We start from the raw sequence: 9,255 nt of genomic DNA, 5'->3' as shown, positions 1-9,255 counted from the left end.
ACAATGTAATTATACAGATTAGCGCCCACGAATCCACGAGAGATAAGCGATTGCGTGCGAGTTAACGCGGGGTCATCTGTTGGCGATGAAAATTAAAATCATGAAATGAAATGAAGTTTGTTGTGCGCGTAATGGTCATAAAATACTGCGTTTTCTCTGTTTCTGCCTGTTTCCGTATAACGACATTTTTAATCACGTAGTCTTTCAAAGATCCTTCCTTTTCACAGAAGAGGCAATACCGGCGAGGCGCCGTATTCGAAAAGCCTCTCTATCGATTAGTTAGGTATGATTCTTTCGCTTGGTTTGCCATAAAACAGTAACAAAAGATATCGCAATTTTCATGTGCCGTACGACCTGAATAACAACCGTATCGAATTTCCAGTATTGCGTCACTTGGTGGATCGATCAGTGTTCACGCTTTGCGATCGTAGTACATGATGTTATTGTTTTGGTACAAAACCTGTGGTGGTCGCACGACTTGGCCTCGTATCCTGGTTAAATTCTTACCAATATTATAATATTAAACCTCGGCGAGATTTTTCATGTCGAAATGTCGAAAAGCATCATGTTTTCGATTTCGAAACCATTCGAAATGAAGTCATAGAGGCAGTCAGATTTTCGACGTGCGGCTTTCCACCGGCTAACTTAACCACGCAGAGTCTTTGCAGGATTACAAGTGCCACACTTGACCCTTGCAAGCATTGGTATCTACTTTTGAAAGAGGTATGTGACGTTCCTTTGCGTAAATATTTCATATGCGATGTATTTAAGATATTTCCCGACGAAATCCAAAGTGTGGCGACACGGGAACTTCAGCCGGCCAACTCATCGTTCGGAGTAGTGGGGTTAGCCAGGATTCCCGACCTCGTTCACGTTGTGTTCACGTTCTGTCTAATAGCTGGTCTATCTTCTTCGTAATAAACAATCCCCGACGAACTTATTAAATCTGCGGGATTTATGACTATCGTAAATCTGGTGAACTCCGCCACGCTAGACTTTGAGCCCGAAGGCGCGAAAAATTTATCTTTTGGCGCCAAACTCAGTCACGACTCCGAAGAGCTCGCTTCCTAACTTACCGAAAGATCAGCCAGAGTAAATTCCCTTGGAGTGGAACTGAAGAAGCTTCGAACACAGATTTCTGATCTCGAATCAGCATGTAGTCAATTTTACAGACCCTTTTTTCCACCTCAATGTTCGTACCTCAATGTTCGTGCCTCGATGACCAATTGCAATACAATGCCTTTAAAGAATTCAGCTTCAGTTGGTGGGCTGTATTTTCTGCAAGGTAGAGGCCAGACTAACACGGACTTTGTCATTGTAGTTATTGTTATGATTATTATAATTATCATTATTATTAATGATTTTGTTATTGTTATCATTATCTTTATGATTGTGATTGAATCATTTTCAAAATGAAATAGGCTGCTCAATGAGGATGGCATGCTGAGGCAAGTAGATTTTCATTTATTTACCCCCCCTCCCCCCAAGTAGAAATTCAAGTGTTTCTGATAGTTTTTCTCTTCAATAGATTGTTAGAATGCAGAAGATTTTCTAAGACACATTGTACAGAGGGCTTGTCTTAAGTAGTTGTTTTCTGATTCAAAACCACCTGCCTAGTTCTGTTTCTCTTGGGTAGTTAGTCCATGGACTGTTGTTATCTGATGGCAGAACTAACAGGTGGATCTGTTTCTCTTGGGTAGTCAGTCCATTATGGGCTGTTGTTATCTGATGGCAGAACCACCAATCTGTTCTGTTTCTCTTGGGTAGTCAGTCTATGGACTGTTGTTATCTGATGGCAGAACCAGTCCCTATTTTTTTCAGCTCTATAAAGTCAGTCTTTTATGGACAGTTATTTTTATCTGATGGCAGTTTTAGCTTGCTCTTTTTGTTTTGAAAAATGTGTTGCTTATGCTGTTTGTCACGTATCATCTGTTATTAGTCAGAGGCACTTTGGTCAATCAGTGCTATCATTGTCTTCATTATTATTATAATTGTTAATTCAGCTGCTACTCTTCTCTCTTTGCCACAGGGCCCACTACAGACAGCACTAGCTTAATGAAGTCCCAAAACCTTTCACAATGAGCCAACTCAAGAATTGCAGTCCTGAACAGTTTTTGGGGTTTTCCTGGCTTTTCTTGAGATTATTTTGTCTCAGTTTCAATTACTTGGATACTCATTCAGCTAGACTAACAATAACACCATTTTGTTCATAGATAAACATTGAAATAATCATAATAGTAATATAAATGATAATAATAATGATTTGTTATTGTTATCATTATCATTATCTTTATGATTGTGATCATCATTTTCAAATTGAAATAGGCTGCTCAGTGAGGATGGCATGCTGAGGCAAGTAGATTTTCATTTAATTCCTCCCCCCTCCCCCCAAATAGAAATTCAAGTGTTTCTGATAGTTTGTCTCTTCAACAGATTGTTAGAATGCAGAAGATTTTCTAAGACACATTGTACAGAGGTCTTAAATAGTTGTTTTCTGATTCAAAACCACCTGCCTAGTTCTGTTTCTATTGGGTAGTTAGTCCATGGACTGTTGTTATCTGATGGCAGAACTAACAGGTGGATCTGTTTCTCTTGGGTAGTCAGTCCATTATGGGCTGTTGTTATCTGATGGCAGAACCACCGATCTGTTCTGTTTCTCTTGGGTGGTCAGTCTATGGACTGTTGTTATCTGATGGCAGAACCAGTCCCTATTTTTTTTCAGCTCTATGCTGTCAGTCTTTTATGGACAGTTATTTTTATCTGATGGCAGTTTTAGCTTGCTCTTTTTGTTTTGAAAAGTGTGTTGCTTATGCTGTTTGTCACGTATCATCTCAGTTATTAGTCATAGGGTGACTTTGGTCAATCAGTGCTATCATTGTCCTTAGTATTATTATTATTAATTCAGCTGCTACTCTTCTCTCTTTGCCACAGGGCCCACTACAGACAGCACTAGCTTAATGAAGTCCCAAAACCTTTCACAATGAGCCAACTCAAGAATTGCAGTCCTGAACAGTTTTTGGGGTTTTTCTGTCTTTTCTTAATTTGTTTTTGCCCCAGTTTCAATCACTTGGATACTCATTCAGCTGGACTAACAATAACACTATTTTGTTCATAGATAAACATTGAAATAATCATAATAGTAATATGAATGATAATAATAATGATTAGATTAATGGAAATAATCATAGGAATTATAATCATCAGGATAATGAACATTATTTCTCTAACCATTGTAAATATTTTTATCATTATTATTATTATTATTATTATTATTATTATCATTATTATTGTTATCATTGTTATTATTATTATTATTATCATTATTAACATTATTATTGTTATCAATGTTATTATTATTTCCATCATGAATTATTAGAGATGCTTGGAAAAAAATGATCTATAGTTCCCTCCAACTCATTATTCTTTCAGTTAAGTGAATTAAGACTTTGTGAACAGTTACTGCTTTATTCTGTCATTCCTGATGACCATAGAAATGGTGAAAGTCCACAGATATTATCCCTCTAAGAGTTTCTCCAGGTGTTTTTTTTCCCTCTGAATTTGATTACAACAGAATGAAGGGCATCAGAGTATAGTGCGCCCAGCTAGACATAAATTGCATTAATATTACAGGGTCATTTTGCTGTATTCAGGGTTTAATCTTAGCCTTCTACAGACAAGTTTGTTCCTCTAAATGCAAAACACATTTTATCGTTTTTTAAAACAAACTTACAAAAACTGCCAAGAAACAGCTACTAAATTTATGGAAACATGACGAACAAGTCAAGTAGACTGTGTACTACACATCATTGAAATCAAAGTATCACTTTAGGAACATAAAATCGCAAGGTCAGTTTCCCATTTTTAGTGCCTGAGACAAGATCAGGCCACCAGATTACTTCAAATTCTCTGGTTGCTCGTCCATCTCAATTTCCAACAACCATTTTAGTTTACTGGGTGAGAATCGTGCTTGATTTCTTGTCCCATGCTCTTTAATTGGCCGCCTGTAAAGCTTCTTGAGAGTTTAACAGCTACTACTTGCAGCAACCTCCATATTCCCCCGATAGCTTTTCTTAACTCTAATGGTACAGAACTTTGATGATTCAGACCAGAAATAACATCATTCACTCTACCATCCCTGTAATAAAAAACTTTGGATTTTTCTCTCCATACAGGGGGCCGCAAATGTATTTTTACCCTCGCACGTTTATAAAAGCATTCGGCATGCCTGCTAACAAAGCTTGGATGTATGTTTCAGGAACTTAGTATCTTTCAACTCGACACCATTTGCCTGAAACCAAAATAATAATTACGAAAGTTTAGAGATTATTTACTTCTGGAGTGAAATGTACTAATTGATTTCCCCTTTCAAACATAAACCTGAGTTATCAGGTTTTGTCAATCACAAAATTACACGCCGGGTTATTAGTATTCCTTGGGGACCTTCCTATATTATCATAAATATCTAAGACAAGCAGGTCATTTAGCTAGGTAATCTATGTTAAAAACCGCGCTGTACAGCACTTAGAATTATTTTCCTCACTCATTTTTCTCACACTGCAACTTCGCGTACCACGCAATTATTACTACGCAGTCATATCTGGTGTCCAATTGGGAGAAGAGCTTGTTATTATTTTTGTTTTAGAGGTGAATTGCGATTTCTTGTATGTCCCCTATTTCGTCGAAGAAAAGTTCGAACAAATACTGAAAGTAATGAGTAAGTCACTATGAACAACTAGTGCAAAGTGACAGCACTATCGAGCCAAACTGAGAACTGTTCTTTAATGATTTTTAACATGAACCACCAATTCTTGCTACTTTTAATTTCTGCGTTTTAATAGACTTTGACATGTTCTTGAGAAGATATTAAATCGGTTAGCGCTGTTGTTCCCTTCTAAATTATTTTGGTGGAAGCGCCTCAGAAGACACTGGTTTAGCGAAAACCATGTTGGGCGACGTTATATTTTGACTGCACAACCCGCAATTAAATTAAATTTTAACAGCTATTCGAGTGTGTGAAGAACGGAAAAGAGCAAAATTACATACCATCGGCCTTTCGATGCACGGACGAATTAAAACTTTTTACAATTCCACTTATCCATTGCTTGTAACTGATAGACCTTGTCCTTATTCTTGCGGGAGGCCGTACGATCTGTTGTCCATTGTAGAACTTGGCAAACTTAGCGCACTCTGCCTCGAGCGCAACAATGTGATCTTTCGATTCTCTGTCTCACTAGCGCAGTTGTTGTGTTGAACATGGACGAATAATACATCGCAGCGTGTCTTGTAGATAGCTAGAGATGCCATGCATGTTTAGGATAAGCGCTGAATATGGACGAGCGTTAAAGCCGCCACTGAAAAAGCACAATCGACCGTTTTTCATTGTAAGGATCAGGTCTTTCACACAGCTGTCAGAATTAAAGAGAGGAAGAACGTCGATCTCGCTCACCTAAGTAGCGAAGTGCACCACGAGCGGCGACGGTGATCAAACACCTGGAAGATCACCGTGGTGTCCCTCTACTCTTTGGTATCATAACCAAGAGCGAGCCCTTTCGACTTGTCACTAAGTTTTACGGTTTATAAAACAAAGGCCCCGCTCTACACAAAGCCTTAAAGAATGAAACACTAGAAAAGCTTACTTAGCTTGGAATTATAAAAATTTCCTTTCTTAAAAATGGAAGATTTTCATGGTTTCCGTAACTTCGTATTTTTCCAAATTTCCTCTTTTACATGTTATGCCGTTTTGCATTTTCTTCAACGTATAATTTAGTTCAGCGTCGATCATTTATCATCCTTAGAAGAAAATATTCTGATCTTTACGTTTAACTATAAAATTGCTTTGGCTTACATTGTGCGGATAAAAGGAGCGTTAAATTAAACATGAGTTGATTCCACGCGAGGGTTTTACCTGGAAAAATGCCTGCACACGGGAGACACCGACATTACCGCGTGTCCCTTTCTGGAAAACATTCGTGTTATGACAAGAAAGGTCAGCTTAAGGGTTTTGGGTTACCCAAACTATGCAATTTTGACGCCGAAAAGTGCCAAAATGTAATTACAGAAACTTCATCCGCAACACCTTGAACGTGCTGTGGGCGCGAACTGAGATCTTCTCTTACAGTTAATAATTGCCAGGCGGAACTCAGATCCGGCTTAGCCTAATTTGCATAAATTTTTTTGGTGGGCAAAGCTCGTCATGGTGAGCAGGGAAGCTGAAACTCACTGAGCTTGTAGTCCAGCGGGATGGGTATTACGGCGCACAAAGCGCGCGTCTCAAACAATAGGCACGGCCGCGTGGCATGCCTGCAAAATCCGAGAAAACGCGCGCTGGTGGCATGTTGAGAGCCCTGGCAAAGATGGGATACGTGAGCAGGGAAGCTGAAACTCACTGAGCTTGTAGTCCAGCGGGATGGGTATTACGGCGCACAAAGTGCGCGTCTCAAACAATAGGCACGGCCGCGTGGCATGCCTGCAAAATCCGAGAAAACGCGCGCTGGAGGCATGTTGAAAGCCCTGGCAAAGATGGGATACGTGGGCAGGGAGGCTGAAACTCACTGAGCTTGTAGTCCAGCGGGATGGGTATTACGGCGCGCAAAGCGCGCGTCTCAAACAATAGGCACGGCCGCGTGGCATGCCTGCAAAATCCGAGAAAACGCGCGCTGGTGGCATGTTGAGAGCCCTGGCAAAGATGGGATACGTCGGCAGGGAGGCTGAAACTCACTGAGCTTGTAGTCCAGCGGGATGGGTATTACGGCGCGTAAAGCGCGCGTCTCAAAGAATAGGCACGGCCGCGTGGCATGCCTGCAAAATCCGAGAAAACGCGCGCTGGTGGCATGTTGAGAGCCCTGGCAAAGATGGGATACGTGAGCAGGGAAGCTGAAACTCACTGAGCTTGTAGTCCAGCGGGATGGGTATTACGGCGCACAAAGCGCGCGTCTCAAACAATAGGCACGGCCGCGTGGCATGCCTGCAAAATCCGAGAAAACGCGCGCTGGTGGCATGTTGAGAGCCCTGGCAAAGATGGGATACGTGGGCAGGGAGGCTGAAACTCACTGAGCTTGTAGTCCAGCGAGATGGGTATTACGGCGCGCAAAGCGCGCGTCTCAAACAATAGGCACGGCCGCGTGGCATGCCTGCAAAATCCGAGAAAACGCGCGCTGGTGGCATGTTGAGAGCCCTGGCAAAGATGGGATACGTGAGCAGGGAAGCTGAAACTCACTGAGCTTGTAGTCCAGCGGGATGGGTATTACGGCGCACAAAGTGCGCGTCTCAAACAATAGGCACGGCCGCGTGGCATGCCTGCAAAATCCGAGAAAACGCGCGCTGGTGGCATGTTGAGAGCCCTGGCAAAGATGGGATACGTGAGCAGGGAAGCTGAAACTCACTGAGCTTGTAGTCCAGCGGGATGGGTATTACGGCGCGCAAAGCGCGCGTTTCAAACAATAGGCACGGCCGCGTGGCATGCCTGCAAAATCCGAGAAAACGCGCGCTGGTGGCATGTTGAGAGCCCTGGCAAAGATGGGATACGTGGGCAGGGAGGCTGAAACTCACTGAGCTTGTAGTCCAGCGGGATGGGTATTACGGCGCGCAAAGCGCGCGTCTCAAACAATAGGCACGGCCGCGTGGCATGCCTGCAAAATCCGAGAAAACGCGCGCTGGTGGCATGTTGAGAGCCCTGGCAAAGATGGGATACGTGCGCAGGGAAGCTGAAACTCACTGAGCTTGTAGTCCAGCGGGATGGGTATTACGGCGCCCAAAGCGCGCGTCTCAAACAATAGGCACGGCCGCGTGGCATGCCTGCAAAATCCGAGAAAACGCGCGCTGGTGGCATGTTGAGAGCCCTGGCAAAGATGGGATACGTGGGCAGGGAGGCTGAAACTCACTGAGCTTGTAGTCCAGCGAGATGGGTATTACGGCTTGCAAAGCGCGCGTCTCAAACAATAGGCACGGCCGCGTGGCATGCCTGCAAAATCCGAGAAAACGCGCGCTGGTGGCATGTTGAGAGCCCTGGCAAAGATGGGATACGTGAGCAGGGAAGCTGAAACTCACTGAGCTTGTAATCCAGCGGGATGGGTATTACGGCGCGCAAAGCGCGCGTCTCAAACAATAGGCACGGCCGCGTGGCATGCCTGCAAAATCCGAGAAAATGCGCGCTGGTGGCATGTTGAGAGCCCTGGCAAAGATGGGATACGTGAGCAGGGAAGCTGAAACTCACGGAGCTTGTAGTCCAGCGGGATGGGTATTACGGCGTGCAAAGCGCGCGTCTCAAACAATAGGCACGGCCGCGTGGCATGCCTGCAAAATCCGAGAAAACGCGCGCTGGTGGCATGTTGAGAGCCCTGGCAAAGATGGGATACGTGGGCAGGGAGGCTGAAACTCACCGCGCTTGTAGTCCAGCGGGATGGGTATTACGGCGCGCAAAGCGCGCTTCTCAAACAATAGGCACGGCCGCGTGGCATGCCTGCAAAATCCGAGAAAACGCGCGCTGGTGGCATGTTGAGAGCCCTGGCAAAGATGGGATACGTGAGCAGGGAAGCTGAAACTCACTGAGCTTGTAGTCCAGCGGGATGGGTACTACGGCGCACAAAGCGCGCGTCTCAAACAATAGGCACGGCCGCGTGGCATGCCTGCAAAATCCGAGAAAACGCGCGCTGGTGGCATGTTGAGAGCCCTGGCAAAGATGGGATACGTGGGCAGGGAGGCTGAAACTCACTGAGCTTGTAGTCCAGCGAGATGGGTATTACGGCGCGCAAAGCGCGCGTCTCAAACAATAGGCACGGCCGCGTGGCATGCCTGCAAAATCCGAGAAAACGCGCGCTGGTGGCATGTTGAGAGCCCTGGCAAAGATGGGATACGTGGGCAGGGAGGCTGAAACTCACTGAGCTTGTAGTCCAGCGGGATGGGTATTACGGCGCGCAAAGCGCGCGTCTCAAACAATAGGCACGGCCGCGTGGCATGCCTGCAAAATCCGAGAAAACGCGCGCTGGTGGCATGTTGAGAGCCCTGGCAAAGATGGGATACGTGAGCAGGGAAGCTGAAACTCACTGAGCTTGTAGTCCAGCGGGATGGGTATTACGGCGCACAAAGCGCGTGTCTCAAACAATAGGCACGGCCGCGTGGCATGCCTGCAAAATCCGAGAAAACGCGCGCTGGTGGCATGTTGAGAGCCCTGGCAAAGATGGGATACGTGGGCAGGGAGGCTAAAACTCACTGAGCTTGTAGTCCAGCGCGATGGGTATTACGGCGCGCAAAGCGCGC

The 9,255-nt window shown here is 44.7% G+C and overlaps 1 long non-coding RNA gene across 1 annotated transcript; it reads right to left on the bottom strand.

Annotated features, from left to right (window-relative positions):
* Positions 1–3,686: 3,686 nt before the first annotated feature.
* Positions 3,687–6,194, bottom strand: LOC148715981 (uncharacterized). The gene is made up of 2 exons (XR_015995729.1): positions 5,044–6,194; positions 3,687–4,288 (listed from the first exon to the last, which is right to left on the bottom strand). It is a non-coding gene; the product is annotated as an uncharacterized LOC148715981 (long non-coding RNA).
* Between the last annotated feature and the right edge of the window lie 3,061 nt (positions 6,195–9,255).

This window comes from Stylophora pistillata, unplaced genomic scaffold (genome assembly GCF_964205215.1).
Source record: "Stylophora pistillata unplaced genomic scaffold, jaStyPist1.2 SCAFFOLD_376, whole genome shotgun sequence".
NCBI lineage: Eukaryota > Metazoa > Cnidaria > Anthozoa > Scleractinia > Pocilloporidae > Stylophora > Stylophora pistillata.
This window is presented reverse-complemented; position numbering and strand designations above follow the sequence as displayed.